Source organism: Helianthus annuus, chromosome 15 (genome assembly GCF_002127325.2).
Source record: "Helianthus annuus cultivar XRQ/B chromosome 15, HanXRQr2.0-SUNRISE, whole genome shotgun sequence".
Taxonomy (NCBI): Eukaryota; Viridiplantae; Streptophyta; class Magnoliopsida; order Asterales; family Asteraceae; genus Helianthus; species Helianthus annuus.
In genome coordinates, this window is record NC_035447.2 from 122,962,077 (window position 1) to 122,978,954 (window position 16,878).

The following is a 16,878-nucleotide window of genomic DNA, read 5'->3' on the forward strand; positions in this document are numbered from 1 at the left end:
TTCTCTTCTCAACCTATTCCCAGTTAAAATTTCAGAGATCGGATTGGATTTGTGAAATATGTGGTAGGGAAGCTACTTGTGTGATAGAGTGTGCTGTTTACATATTTCCGGGATTTGATTAGTATTTACCTGGGTGTTCTATGTTAAGAAATCAAAACATGATAAATTTATCACAGACAGTTACTTGAGAAAGCATAGGGAGATGAGTTTAGGTGGACGAATATACTAGCAGTCGTGTAGATCTTTCGGTGATAAATCAGTGTTGATAAATGTGGTCAAGCCCAAAAGCCTAGTGATTTGATCCCTGAGCAACTATAGTATTTCCTATTTATTTTTTGTAAATAATATCTTTATTATTTATTGTGTTTTAGGTTTTTGCTGTTGTGAAACATGCTCAGGAAGTAGAGGGGTCATATAAGAAATTATTGTTTTTTTTAATAAAAAAATTGGATCTGTTAATTAAATGGTAATTATCTTTTGAATCCAAATTTTAAAAGAGAATAGTGGTCTCGAATCGAGATAGTGGACTCGGCCCAAATTCATTAGAGGCCGGCCCACAGACATGGTATTTAAAAGGGATCTCGAATCGAGACCCCATTATTCACTCGAAAACGTTTCAGTCAATGTTGAAGACTCTCTCAATTCTCCGGCAACTGTTTGTGTTTTTCCGATATATCTCCGGTCTCGACTTGTTGATTAAGGTAATTTTTGGGTTTATTGATATCTTGTTGAAGGCATGATTAAAGATTTGCAGATTGTTTGAAGTTTTGATGAAGATCGTTGAAATCTTATGAATGTTTGAAGATTCTGATGAACCCTAGTTTGAGTATATGTTGGTCTTCATAAAATCATGGGGTGTTTGTGGTGTTCGATCCAAAATCTCAGTGAACTTGAGTTGTTTGTGAGGTTTCGACTGAGATTGCGACTGGACAGGTGTGAGGACTCGAGACTTGTGGTTGCGAGTCGCAACCCCGCTTGTCTCGACTGAGGTCTCGACTCAAAGTAATGGATCTCGACTGATGTTTTGATTGAGGTTTCGACTCGAAACCTCATGGTCTCGACTCGAAACCTCATGGTCTCGACTCAGAATATTAAAGTCTCAAGTTGACTCATGATGATTTCAACTGTCTATGTTTTGGATGCTGATTTGTGTTATCTGTTTTTATTACGTGGATTAAATTTTACTTTCATCTTTGTACTAAGTGTTTCCGTTTGGTGCAGAATATGGACTTCAAATTTATTTCAACTCACAATCAAGCAGGTTATCTGGCTGCTCCTCCAGCAAAGCATAGAGAACTATATACGTCGCTGATTAAAGGATTAAATAGCTGCAGATTGGTTCATACACTACGAGAGAATCCAGTTGTCTATGAGAATTTAGTTCAAGCGTTTTGGAAGACTGCTAGCTTTGATGCTCTTGGAGCTGAAGGAAAGGGAGCCCTAATTGCTGAAATTGAAAAGAAACCAATCACTGTGACTGAACAGATGATCAGAGAGGTACTGCAGTTTAACGATCAGGAGACAGATTCTATTGAGCTGCCAGCTGGTACAGTAGAAGCAATTCTGCCGAGACTAAGCTATGAAGGAAAGTATCCTCCATTGGTGAAGAAGTTTGTGCACCCTTATTTGCGATTATTAGTACACATGTTCATTCTATGTATGACTGAAAATCGAGGGGGCACTGATCAATTAAACATCACTCAATCCGCTGCATTAACTTGCTTGATAACCAACGCGCCATTCAACTATTCGAAGTACATATTCGAAGGAATGAAGAGGAATGTGACGGGAGTTCGAAAAGATAAATTTCTGATGTATCCGAGGTTTTTGCAGATAATTTTTAATGCCCGTTATCCAGACTTAGCGCGTTCTGGAGACACTCTGGAGTTGAAACCCATGGGTCCTGCTTGCTTTGGTGCTCTAACTCCAAAAAAGGGTACTGAAAAGAAGTTCGAGGGTTTGATTCCTCTGGAGAAATTTGGTCAATTTGCTGAGACAGAGGATGTGATTGCTGATCCAGTAATTGTCCAACCTGTGCCTGTTAATGCGATGGTAGCTGAAGAGCATGATGTTCAGGGTGCAGTTGCTGACGAGCCTGAGACAGAGATCTTGACAATTAACTCTGACGATGAAGGCATAGAAATTATGTGTGATTCGGAAGATGATGAAGAACTTCCTCCTGAGAATGAAGCTGAAACTGCTGTTTCTACTGTTCCTCCGGTGATTACTGCTGAAAATCTAGCCTTGTTATTAAAATCAGTGACTGATAAGATAGGAAATCCTCCTTCCGATCTTACAGTATCAAATGAAGAGCCTGTTGAAAACCCAAGAGATCCTGATTCTTTACCGTTGAAGCGAAAGAGAAGGGATCCTCGACTCGGTATGTATGTTGAGCAAGGAAAAGATCAACCTGAGAGTGCTATAGAAGATGAAGATGGTTTGTATAACTTCGATATTGAGAAAAATCTCACTGATACCACCACCACAATTGAAGATTTCTTTAAGTCCAACACTGATTCTGAAAGGGATGTTTTGGAAACTGCTACTGCAGATGTCCAGGTTTCAAATGTTGATGTTGATACTATGCCACCTAATGTTTCCGATTCTGCTGGTCCTTCTAGAGTTGATCTTGATATGCCTAGCAGTTCAAGTGGTAAGAGACCTGAAGAACCGTTTAGAATGCTGTTTGATGATTCAAGTGATGATGATGAGCTTATTAGTATGAGAGAGATGAAGAAACGGTTAATGGTAGTTGAGCAAGATTCAATTCATAAAGAAGCCAAGATCATTCAACTTGAAGATATTTTAGTACAAAAGAATAGACAAATTGAACAGCTTCAAGGAGATGTCAGTTTGCTGTTCAACATGGTTTATGATTTGCGTGGAAAGTTGGAAAGGAAGTTTGGGAATGAGTTTTCTGATCCAACAGATATACAGAAAAGAAAAGAAGCCTTTGATAAAGATGATGCTGAGCGAAGTGCTGCAATGGAGAAGTATTTTGAAAAGGTTGTTGATCCTGTTGCAGAGAAGGAAAAGGCTGAGAGAATTAAGAAGAAAAGGGAGTTTGTGATACTGAAGAACAAGAATCTTAATCCAGATGATGATGATGCTCAGGCAACACATCATTTGATGGATGTCGGTGAAACTCTCTATGACAAAGTTGGAAACAGATCTGGCGTGGTTAGCTGGGGATTTGATCATGATCGCAAAAGATGGTGGATTAAGAGAAAAGTTGGTCCTGTTGAATGGTACAAGGCTCCAGCTCAATTTCAGACGTTTACCAAGATTGATCTGACAAACTTAGCTAACGCACCTTATGTGGACGACAAGCCGGGTGGTCGTGGTCATTTATTTTGCGAGAGGTTGAAGAGGGAGGTTCTTCGTGGGTTTCCTTCTATGCACACTACTGAATCTCTTGTAAAACCACTCAAAGATGTTCGAGATCCATATACTAACAAGCGAATGAAAGCGGTTCATTGGCCTGCTACTGACAAAGAGAAGGTGATTCCTTTAGTGAGAAAGATTCCAAAGGGTGCCTTGAAGACGTTGCATTTCTGGGCATATGATGAACGACTAGGGCAGGCGGTGATTGTGTGTGATGACGATGTGAATTTCTGCTTGGTGGATCAAGTTGATTTGTTGAATGTTGATTATGAAGATCTGCAGGTGTTAGCTCAGAATCAAATTAGAGCTACTGAAAAGTACGAAGAAATTGCTAAAGGATGGACTGCAGCTGTTGCTTCAGTTATTCATATCCGTAAGAAAGGTTTTGGTGGGCTTAAGGATCGTTTGGGAGGTGCTCGTGAAGATTGATGTCTCAAGTCACTCTATGCATAAACCTAGGGGGAGATTGTTGGAACCTTAAGGTTTATACATAGAGTAGTATGAAAGTACAGGGTTGATTTTGTTTAAGTTTAACTATGTTTATTTGGGTCGAACTTGTATTGGGTTTAGAGATCTCTAGTGGGCTTAGGTTTTGTCTACGGTCCATGGTAGTAGTATATAAGTCACCCTTTGTTTATGTTTAGGGGTTGTTGTTCTGCGTAGAAGCGGTGAAACCACTCGAGAACTTAGTGTTTGGTATTCTTGTATCAGTCATCGGTTAAGGTGAATGCAACTATATTTGTTCGTATCATTGTGTTGATTTATTTGTTTAACAGTTTTCTTGAATCCACTTGTGTTTGGATTCCGCACTTACACAAGTTATTTGTGATATCATTGAGAGATCCTACCGGATTTTACAATCACCTCAACTAATATTAATCTCCCGCTACATCTGGGGATTAATTAGAGAGATTAGGCATGTAGTCAAGGCAGCTAGACCCCAAACCATAGAATAAGCCGTAGAACTAGCAAATACCTTGACAGATGAATTAGTTCGTACCCGAGAAGAAGATCAGAGGAAAAACCTAGCTCATAGACTTAACCAGGAATTTCGTTATTGAAATTCCAACCGTAGGAACGTATGTTCTACCTCTGCACCGTACTGTAAGGCTTGTAAGAAGAAGCATTCAGGAAAATGCCCCACTTACTGCAATTTTTGCAAGATACCAAGGATAAGGAAGAAGACTGCAGGAGGAAATCTAGAAATGGACTGTGCTTCAACTGTGGATAAAAAGGTCACATCAAGCCAAATTTTCCGAAACTATTTCCAGCCATGGGCAACAAGAACACTAAAAATTCTAGAGCATTTGTTCTGACTACAGATGAAGCCAAGATGATTCCGGACGTCATAGCCGGTACGTTTTTAGTTAATGATGTTTTTGCTAAAGTATTATTTGACTCTGGTGCAAACCAAAGTTTTATTAATACTTCATTTTGCAAACTTCTAAATCAACCATTAACTAAACTCTCACAAGATTGTCTAGTAGAAACGGCCAATGGGGAAACCAATAGGATTTCTGAAATCTTACAGGGAGCAAGAATAGAATTTTTAAATCAAAAGTTGATGGCAAACCTTTACCCAATGAATCTGGCAGGATTTGATATTGTATTAGGAATGGATTGGTTAATAGCCAATAAAGCCAGTATTTTATGTGATCAAAAGTCAATCCAAGTAAATTCACCAAAGGGTGAAAAGATCACTGATGTGCGTGCGGTGTGATAGGTTTTTATGTATATTTTTAGCCCTTTTTAACCACTTTAGTCAAGTTTTAGATTTATAAAACACGATATTTACTAACACCAAACACATATATGGGCAAGTGCACCCATCGTGAGCGTAGTATAGTGTTGGTAAGATACCGAGGTCGTCCAAGGACACAAGAGCTTTTAATACAGGTTTATCCTCAACGTCTTATCAAATCAAAAATTTAGGAAAAAGGTTTTAAACTAGAAATAAAAACTAAAATGCCGAAAATAAAAATAAAATAAATAAAAACAGATAGACAAGATGAATCACTTGGATCCGACTCGACTTTAGTGTGACCTTTGATTATTTACGCACTTTTGCACTTTTTAAGAGATTATCTTAGTTATTGTAGTAGGCCCCTCTTTTGAAGGTGACCTTACCCTCAACCCAATAGTTTGAGTCAGCAAGGATACAATCCTAAAGGGTCGGATTATTGGAAGATAATTAATTAAGTTATTAATGCGTAATGTGGTAGGCCCCTCTTTTGAAGGTGACGTTACCCTCGGCTAAGTAGTCTGAGTCAGCAGGGATACAGTCATAAGTAGCCGGGTTAAAGTTTTAATAGTAGTTTACATATGAGGGGATCAAAGAGTTTGGACCCCTGCCATCCAATACCATTGGGTATTGAAGGAGGTCCTACTAATTTTGACACAGGTCATTGCAGGATCTATACACTGAACAATGACAAGACTCTTACCAAACCATTCCCTTTACCCCCGACCAGGTAGCCAACATATCTCCATATAGACCGTGGAGATATGAATGGTGAAAATCTTTTATTTTATATAGACAGTAAAACAATGCCAAGACACCACGGACAAATGATAAGGAAGAATCACCTTCAACATATGAAACTAGTTATTAAAGTCATTAATACATAACCAAATAAAAAGTGCGAAAAGATTAAAAATAAAAAGTATTACACTAAATGCTTGTCTTCACCAAGTGATGTAAGAGACTTAGGCAAACATGGCCTTTGATTGTCAAGAACTCTTACGATCAATCTTGGATCCCGAGACTACTCACACACTCTATGATGGATGATGGATGATGGTGTTGTGGTGGTGGTGGAGTGTGGGTAAAGTGTGAGAGAGGTGGTGTGCCAAGGGATGATTTGCAAGTGAGTCAAGCACCCCTATTTATAGCCTGAACAGAAGCTCGGGCACGGCCCCGTGGCCATCCCTCTTTTCTTTCTTCATTAATTGCAGTTTGTCTGCATTAGTTGACCATGCCCCCATGTACGCTGGGCACGACCCCGTGTGCAGAAGCGTATCTGTACTATCAAGATTTCCTCAGATTCTGTGAATCTTAGAGTTGACCATGGCCCCATGTTCGCTGGGCACGCCCCCTTGGTGGGTGATAGAAGCTTCTAACTTTGTCTTTTCTGCTGACACTTGGGCACGCCCCCGTGCTCATTGAGCACGGGGCGTGTTCAGCCTTCTCTTCTCTTGTTTTTGCTTGGGGAGATGCTGTCGGGGGGTCGGGCATGCTACGTTTGTTCCTTTTCTTGTATTTATGTTAGATTTAGCTGCCTTTTTGCTTCTTTTGTTCATATGAGCTCATCTAATCCTGAAAATACAAAAGAAAGACAAAAACACATTTTTTCCAACATTAGTACTAAAAAAGGGTTAGTTTTATGCCACAATTGATGTAATTTATATGTTGCATTTTGTACACATCAAATACCCCCACACTTGAATCTTTGCTTGTCCTCAAGCAAAACTCTTTATAATTTGGCTTTTCACTCCCAAATGGAATGGGTAGACGAGAAGGTTTTTGGGCTTGTCATAGAGTGTCGGGATTCCAAGATTTTTATTAGGTTTTATTTTTATTTTATTTACAATCCTATACGTCATGATTTATTTAAAACATTACATAAAATAAATTACTTATTTGGGCATAACATGCCTTTTTAAAATTCCATTTATATACAAGTTCACATACGTCACGGGAGATCACTTAACACTCGGCCGAAAATGTATTTTTGTGAAACACTCGAGAGCGGCATGGAACTTACTCCTACCATAAGCTTGCCAAACAATCAGTCCTCCTCCTTTTTAACTATATACCTTTGTAAATATCAAGAGGACTTTTGGGGTGAAGGGTTAGGCTTGGGTTAAAGGTAGGTGGTTGGGTTAGTGGTTAGTAGAAAAAGGGCGAAAGGCGTAAAAAAACATCGGTTTTCGTAAGACTTTTTATTTTTCATAATTTTTTATTTTGATGAAGCATTTCTTTCAAACAAAGTTCTTTGATAAACTTGTTTGTTTATTTCTTTTGGCTTCATTATCAAAAAAAATTATTTTTTATTTTTTATTTTTATTTTTATTTTTATTTTTTTATTATTATTTTTTGATGAAGTCATAAGAAAAACCGAGCTTTGTTACTAAAATAAAGGGTTTAAAATAAAAAAGTTTTGGTGGGTAAAAGAGTGTTTGTTTTGGGTTAAGAAATGAAAAGGTTTAGACTCAAAGGGGTTAACTAGGGGGATTTTGGGTAGGTGGTAAAAAAAATAAAAAAAATAATGGTGTAAAAATAAAAAGGGTTAGTCCTAATGCCTCCATCATTTACTTACTTGGGTTTAAGTTGGTAAGGACTGGGAATGTATCGTCGTGTCAAGTTCTAGAGTTGTTAGAAACCAAGCGGCTATTCACACAAGAAACGAAAAATGAGCATTTAGTTTAAAGATATGTATTTGTATGCTCAATAAAGGCTCAAAACTCACTTTTTGTGGGAATGGGTTTTTTATGTGATCAAGTATATATAATGAAATTTTAACTAGATTTGTTATGCCGTTTCATAATTTTCTTATGTTGGTTCTTTTTATCACGACGCTATCGGTTGTAAATTTGTAAAAACATAACCTTTTTAAAACTTGTAATTCCCAACTTAAACCAAGACAAGTAAAAAAATGAATTTTTTTTTGAAAAAAATTGGGGTGATTAGCGGTTCCAATAGAGTTTTGTGTAAGGCTTGTGATTAGGACTTGCAAAACAATCAAGGTTTTAGCATCCCCCAACACTTAAATTACACATTGTTCTCAATGTGTCCCAAAAATAAGTTTTTAGGTTGATTGAATGTGTAAAAAGGTGTGAAAAAGCAAAAATTTATGTTACTGGGCGTCTGGACACGGCCCCGTGGTGTCCGGGCACGGCCCCGTGTTCAGATCGCCAGTAACAGAAATTAGTAAAAAGAAACAGAAGCCTGGGCACGGGGGCGTGTTCAGTGAGCACGCCCCGTGTCCAGTTACCTGAACTGGGCATTTCTTGCAGATTGTGCAGCACGGGGCCGTGCTGGGTGGACACGGCCCATGCTGAACTTGCTATAACGAAGAAAAATTTTCGGGAAGTTCTGTTTTTGTGCATGGGGTGCTGGCGCAAGTTTCCCTTAGTATCCTTCACCATCTTGAGTGTGTTTTATCCATAACAACATCATCCCAACACCAATTTAACTAAAACCATAAATAGAGAGAAATTACATAATATTCCTAATAAGTTAAAATTCTAGATAAATAGGTCAAAAGAAACACAAGAAGTCTAAACCAAGAAGTTCTAGCCTAAAGTTTATTCTATTAGCAAAATTTCCGAAAAGATAATTCTCTCGGTTAGAAGCGGCTTGAAGAACTTCTTTCTCTGGATATGGGTCCCTCACACGTCGGCGAGCCATTCTTCTATCTCCCTTGGGAGAAGGAAGGCGGGCTCATTGGCATCAGTTTAAGGGGGTGTAACTTCCACTGGGACTTCTTGCAAGTTTTCAAAAGAAGGCTCCGCGGGAATGTCATCCCATCCGGTGGGATTGTTGACTCCAAGTGCTAGGTTCCAATCCTCTTGAGGGAGGATGGGTTCCATAGGAGGTGTTACAAGAATATTCAACCTATGGTGCAAGAGGTTGATCTCTTGAAAATTGTTTTCCAGCCCCACCGTAAGATAATTTATACGGTCTATTAGGACCTCCTCTACCGAAGTCGTCTCATCAAGAGCTTCACGTAATGCCCTTACGTAGCGCACGAGAGTTGCTTCAATTGAATAACTTCTTTCCCTTCGACTGTTTCTGGAATGTGCAGACGAGGTTCCACTGTTTTGACTCGACATTCTACGAAAACAAACCAAAAATAGTTCATTTTAATGAAACAGTAACATCGGACACGGCCCCGTGCTTAATGAGCACGGCCCCGTGTTCACCTTTATGCAGATTTTTGGAACAAGGAATCTTGGAGTTTCAAATTATTTTTCAAACTTATGAAGCAATTTTGAACAGAAATAACTTAAAACAATGTTGTACAACTTATTTTTAACAAGATTCCTTCAAACAAAAACCGAATAAACCTCACAATAAAGCTTGGAATCATGGTGATCTCAAGCTTCAATGGAGGTGTTTGTGGTAAGAAAGATGAAGAAGAAGGTAATGGATAAAAGAGGAAAGGACAAGATGGTTGTTGAGAACCTTCTTTTAGAAAATACCTAGGATGGTATGTGTGATATCCCAACAAATATCTGTCCATGTAATGGTCCAAATATGCAGGATTCTTGGTTGCATTTATAGAAAACGACAGCACGCTGGACACGGCCCCGTGTGCAGACAAGATCCTGACACATTTTGTCCGTATTCTGACAAATAGTCAGAAAGGAATCTTTTGGTGGACACGGGGGCGTGCTGACCTGGACACAAGAGATTGTCGGTGAGGGTGATTCCTATGCTAAATGTAGGTGGACAAGTCCAACCCTTTTACGGGCTCTCATTAAAGAAGGTGTATGTCCAATCACTCGGGTCTATGTATGCATCGAACGAAGTCGATGGGGAGTCCTTCACGGCACAATCGACACAGGGACGACTATCGCTCAAGTCTTCTCTAGAGTTGGAGGTGATATCGGGAACAACGAAGTTTTTTTTATTCGAATGCGATCTCAATAATTCCAATTGGGTATCGTTTTGAGATGAATTAAAATCCATCGCAAGTTCTTTTAACCAATTAAGAATTAGATCTTCCAATTGAAATAGTTCATCAAGAAGCATTTCTTCTATCCGGTTGAGCACATTCGAGGGAGAGATAGGGATTATTTTTACTTTCGCCCCTCTTAAGGCTACATGAAAACAATGGGTCTATATAGTGGGGCTTGTAATTTAGAAAATAACATTCTAACTCTTTATGAGGGCCACCACATATTTGACACCACATACCATAAGAGTGCCGAAAGTAAAAAATATCAGTATCACTCATATTTGTGTCAGAAATTACCAACCGTCGGGATCTTACAGTTCTGTTTTCAGTAACTGACGCTTGGGCACAGGGCGTGTTGAGTGGGCACGGCCCTATGTTCAGCTACTGTCTGACTTAAAACAGGATTGCCAGTATCAAAAATTGGGCACAGGGCGTGTTTAGCGTGCACGGCCCGTGCTGAGTTCTGCAGAAACTGAAAAATTAAGAAAAATCCTAAAAAAATAGAAAAATAAGAAAAAATGATCAGGCCGTTGATTTTAAGCTTTCATAAATTCTTGTCTCCCCGGCAGCGGCGCCAAAAACTTGATGTGCGTGCGGTGTGATAGGTTTTTATGTATATTTTTAGCCCTTTTTAATCACTTTAGTCAAGTTTTAAATTTATAAAACACGATATTTACTAACACCAAACACACATATGGGCAAGTGCACCTATCGTGAGCGTAGTATAGAGTTGGTAAGATTCCGAGGTCGTCCAAGGACATAGGAGCTTTTAATACCGGTTTATCCTCAACGTCTAATTAAATCAAAAATTTAGGGAAAAGGTTTTAAACTAGAAAATAAAAACTAAAATGCTGAAAATAAAAATAAAATAAATAAAAACAGACAGACAAAATGAATCACTTAGATCCGACTCGCCTTTAGTGTAACCTTTGATTATTTCCGCACTTTTGCACTTTTTAAGAGATTATCTTAGTTATTGTAGTAGGCCCCTCTTTTGAAGGTGACGTTACCCTGAACCCAGTAGTTTGAGTCAGCAAGGATACAATCCTAAAGGGTCGGATTATTGAAAGATAATTAATTAAGTTATTAATGCGTAATGTGGTAGGCCCCTCTTTTGAAGGTGACGTTACCCTCGGCTAAATAGTCTAAGTCAGCAGGGATACAGTCCTAGGTAGCCGGGTTAATGTTTTAGTAGTAGTTTACATATGAGGGGATTAAAGAGTTTGGACCCCCGCCATCCAATACCATTGGGTATTGAAGGAGGTCCTACTAAATTTGACCTAGGTCCTTGCAGGATCTATACACTGAACAATGGCAAGACTCTTACCAAACCATTCCCTTTACCCCCGACCAGGTAGCCAACATATCTCCATATAGACCGTGGAGATATGAATAGTGAAAATCTTATATTTTATATAGACAGTAAAATAATGCCAAGACACCACGGACAAATGATAAGGAAGAATCACCTTCAACATATGAAACTAGTTATTAAAGTGATTAATACATAACCAAATAAAAAGTGCGAAAAGATTAAAAATAAAAAGTATTACACTAAATGCTTGTCTTCACCAAGTGATGTAAGAGACTTAGGCAAACATGGCCTTTGATTGTCAAGAACTCTTACGATCAATCTTGGATCCCGAGACTACTCACACACTCTATGATGGATGATGGATGATGGTGATGGATGATGGTGTTGTGGTGGTGGTGGAGTGTGGGTGAAGTGTGAGAGAGGTGGTGTGCCAAGGGATGATTTGCAAGTGAGCCAAGCACCCCTATTTATAGCCTGAACAGAAAGCTCGGCACGGACCCGTGTCCATTGGGCACGGCCCCGTGCCCATCCCTCTTCTCTTTCTTCATTAATTGCAGTTTGTCTGCACTAGTTGACCACGCCCCCGTGTCCGTTGGGCACGACCCCGTGTGTAGAAGCGTATCTGTACTATGAAGATTTCCTCAGATTTTGAGAATCTTAGAGTTGACCACGGCCCCGTGTCCGCTGGGCACGCCCCCGTGGTGGGTGATAGAAGCTTCTACAACTTTGTCTTTTCTGCTGACATTGGGCACGCCCCCGTGCTTATTGAGCACGGGGCATGTTCAGCCTTCTGTTCTCTTGTTTTTGCTTGGGGAGATGCTGTCGGGGGGTCGGGCATGCTATGTTTGTTCCTTTTCTTGTATTTATGTTAGATTTAGCTGCCTTTTTGCTTCTTTTGTTCATTTGAGCTCATTTAATCCTGAAAATACAAAAGGAAGACAAAAACACACTTTTTTCAACATTAGTACAAAAAAAGGGGTTAGTTTTATGCCACAATTGATGTAATTTATACGTTGCATTTTGTACACATCAATCACAATTAAAGGAGATAAGACATCTAGATCCACGAAATTCATCTCTGTGATGAAAACAACAAGTTATATAAGAAAAGGATCGTTAGTATATTTGATTTCCATAATCACTAACACTAAAGGAAATGAACTAAAGGATATTCCAGTAGTATCCTAGTTTTCAGATGTATTCCCGGAAGAATTACCAGGACTACCGACAGACAGGGAAGTCGAATTCAGAATCCACCTACTCCCAGGGACAGCACCAATTGCCAAAGCACCTTACCGTTTGGCACCAGCAGAAATGCAGGAACTGAAGAAACAATTAGACGAATTATTGAAGAAAGGATTTATACATCCAAGTTTATCACCATGGGGAGCACCGATTTTATTCATTAAAAAGAAAGACGGATTGATGCGTATGTGCATTGATTTCCGTGAATTAAACAAGGTCATGATTAAGAATCGATATCCATTACCAAGAATCGATGATCTGTTCGACTAGTTGCAAGGAGCTCGATTTTTCTCGAAAATCGATTTAAGATCAGGATATCATCAATTGAAGGTACAGGAAGAGGACATTCCTAAGACTGCTTTCAGAACAGGGTACAACCATTATGAATTTACTGTCATGCCATTTGGTTTAACCAATTCCCCAGGTGCATTTATGGACATGATGAACCGAATATGTAAGCTATATTTGGATAAATTCATAATTGTCTTCATAGACGATATTCTCATTTACTCTAAAAGTAAGGAGGAACATGCAAAGCATTTACACGCACTTCTAAGTTTACTAAGAAATGAAAAGCTTAATGCCAAGTTTTCAAAGTGTGAGTTTTGGTTAGAACAGGTACAGTTTCTTGGACACTTAGTTGATCATAAAGGAATCCATGTGGATCCCACCAAGATCGAGGCGATTACCAAATAGAAAACCCCTGAGTCACCAACCGAGGTTAGAAGTTTCTTAGGATTGGCCGGATATTATAGGAGATTTATTCGAGATTTTTCTAGAATAGCCATTCCCTTAACTAAGCTAACCTGTAAATCTGTTAAGTTTGAATGAGGACCGAAACAAGAAGAAGCCTTTAGAATTCTTAAGCAAAGATTAACCCATGCACCCATACTAGCGTTACCAGAAGGAACTGAAGACTTTGTAGTCTATTGTGACGCTTCTAAGTTAGGTTATGGATGTGTATTGATGCAACGGCAAAAAGGTTATAGCTTACGCATCTAGACAACTTAAGAATCATGAAGAGAATTATTCAACTCATGATCTAGAATTAGGAGCAACAATTTTTGCCCTTCAGATTTGGAGACATTACCTTTATGGTAGCAAGTTTACCATTTTCACAGATCATAAAAGTTTAAGGTATGTCTTCGGGCAAAAGGAGTTGAATATGAGGCAAAGACACTGGATGGAAATACTTAGTGATTATGATTGTAATATCCAGTATCATGCAGGAAAGGCAAATGTAGTGGCTGATGCTTTAAGCCAAAAGTATCATGAAAAAGCCAAAAAGGGTACGTTCTCTTAAATTAAATCTGCAAGTAGATTTAAATGATCAGATAAGAGAAGCACAAGAATCAGTAATCAAGGAGGATACTGAAAAGGTAAAAGGAATGATTAAAGAATTAGAACAAGGAACCGATGGAATTTGGAGATTTCATAAGAAAAGAATGTGGATACCTAAATTAGGAAACCTGCGTCACCGTATATTAGAAGAAGCCCATAAGTCTAAGTTACGATGCATCTTGGAAGTGATAAGATGTATCAGGATTTAAGAAAGAATTTTTGGTGGATAGGAATGAAAACGGATATAGCAGCTTATGTTTCTAAGTGTTTAACCTGTTCACAAGTCAAAGCTGAACATCAGAAACCCTCAGGATTGCTGGAACAGTTAGAAATGCCCGTATAGAAATGGGAATTGATAACAATGGATTTTGTTACCAAATTACCCAAAACAAGAAAAGGTAATGATACAATCTGGGTGATTGTAGATAGGCTAACTAAGTCAGCTCATTTCCTACCAATGAAGGAAACTTTCAATATGGAACATTTAGCCAAGCTATATGTAAATGAAATAGTTTCATTACATGGAATTTCTTTATCAATTGTTTCTGATAGGGACAGTCGTTTTACCTCTCATTTTTTGGCAAGTTTCCAAAAAGCAATCCGAACCAAGTTGAATCTAAGCACAACTTATCATCCTCAAACAGACGGACAAAGTGAAAGGATGATTCAGACAATGGAAGATATGCTTAGAGCTTGTGTAATTGATTTCGGAGGCAATTGGGATGAACACTTACCTTTAATAGAATTTTCTTATAATAACAGTTATCACACAAGTATCAATGCTGCACCATTCGAAGCACTTTATGGACGAAAGTGCCGAACTCCAGTCTGTTGGCCAGAGATTGGGGAAAAGCAACTATCCCAACTTGAGATAGTACAGGAAACAACCGACAAGATCATTAAAGTCACGGAACGACTAAAAACAGCACGTGATCGACAAAAGAGCTATGCTGATAACAGACGCAAACCGTTGGAATTCCAAGTAGGAGATAAAGTGTTATTAAAAGCCTCTCCTTGGAAAGGAGTGGTAAGATTCATCAAAAGAGGAAAGCTAAGTCCCAGGTATGTTGGACCTTTTGAGATTATTAGAAGAATAGGACCTGTAGCCTATCAGCTACAACTGCCAGAGGAAATGGCAAGAATACATGATGTATTTCATGTATCTAATCTCAAGAAATGTTTAACTGATGAATCAGAATCACTGGTAGTACCTCTTAAGAATATAAAGGTAAATGAACAACTTAAATTTGTAGAAAGACCTCTACAGATTGAAGACAGGAAAGTCAAGAACCTCAAGCACAAGAGATTAGTTCTGGTCAAAGTGAAATGAGACTCCAAAAGAGGACCAGAGTATACGTGGGAGCTTGAATCAGAAATGCAAAGGAAATATCCACACCTGTTCCAGTAGATCTCGAGGACGAGCTCTAAAACAAGGTGGGGAGGATATAACAACCCTAAAATAAACCGACACCCTCCTAAATTTTTCGACACCCTAAAAATATTAAAAATATCCTAATATGTCCTAAATTACACCCCATACGTGAAAACGGACCCCTAAAACCTTTAATATTATTAAAATTAATTAAAGACAAGAAAATAGAGGCTCTGGCGGGCCGCGACAGACTCCGCCTGAGTCTACGCGGGCCGCGAGCGCTTGGGCAAGTGGCGCAGCCCTGGGCTGCCACGTGGCCTAACATCTGTCGAAGCTACCCAATGACCGGACAAAGCTAGAGCCGTAGACCCCTGTGTCGTGGGCCGCGACAGCCCCTGCCTTCCTTCGCCGCAGGCCGCGACGGACCTGTCGACCAGCACTATAAAAGGAGGCCTCGGGCCTTCAGTGGAAACTCGTCCCAAATCTTTCTTTCTCTCTCAATTTCTACGTAGTGTACGCTATACTCGGGCATAATACCCCTCTAAATAACGAGGTTCTGCTCTGTTGTAAGTATCATAACCCCTGGATATGTATTAGATACTCTTCTCGATTGATCTAGGGTAACATAACGGCTGTCGTGGTTTTGCCCGACGTAGTCGTTGGAATGCCATCTCTGGGAGGGTATTACTAATGTTAAAATGGGTTATTATACTAACACGTGTGCATTTGTGTAATTTATAGATAATTCCCAGGAAACCCTTAAAGAAAAATCTAAAACAGCAATGTGAGTAATCTCCTTTTTGCAAATTGTTTTTACAAAACCTCACTAAATTAATTATATATTAAACAGTTATTGAGTATTTGTAAGGATATGATTATCGTCGGTATGGTGGGGTTTTGTATACAAAATTTTTTACTACCTTGCGAGGGGTAACATTTCCACAAGTCGGGATGACAGTACCGTGGGTGGTAATTGGTATGACTTGGAAACAAATGTAATTGTGAGACCGCCCTTAATACTGTACAATGGTTTTTATTTAAACTTGATTAAACTGGGATTCACTCACCAATATTTTCCACTGACAAAATGTTTTTAAACGCATTTCAGGTAACAAAATGTGAAAGCCAAATAGAAGCCAGCTGGACAACACTGAAGGCTTGGAAAAGTGGCAATAAAGTTACCTAAAATAAATAGATGTTTTTATTAAATAAAAATAGGATTTATTCCTATAAAAACGTGTGTACTTAAAACTTGGGTTTTATCCCATGTGTTTAATATTATGAAAGTGTGGTATTTTACTTTGATAAAATATTTCCTAACTACGGTCCTATTGTAATTTCCGTTGCCAAAATGAATAAAATACAGATACCACCAAAACTGGTCGCGGCCGCCCGTTCCCAGGTTGTTAGGGGACGGGGGTTGCGACACGAACACCGCCTCATCCTTAGGCGTTGGGGTAAGGGCTTGGAGATCACCATCGGCATGGAGGCATATGGTGAGGGTGAGGTGGCGTTTGGTGATTGGTTGTTGTTGTTTG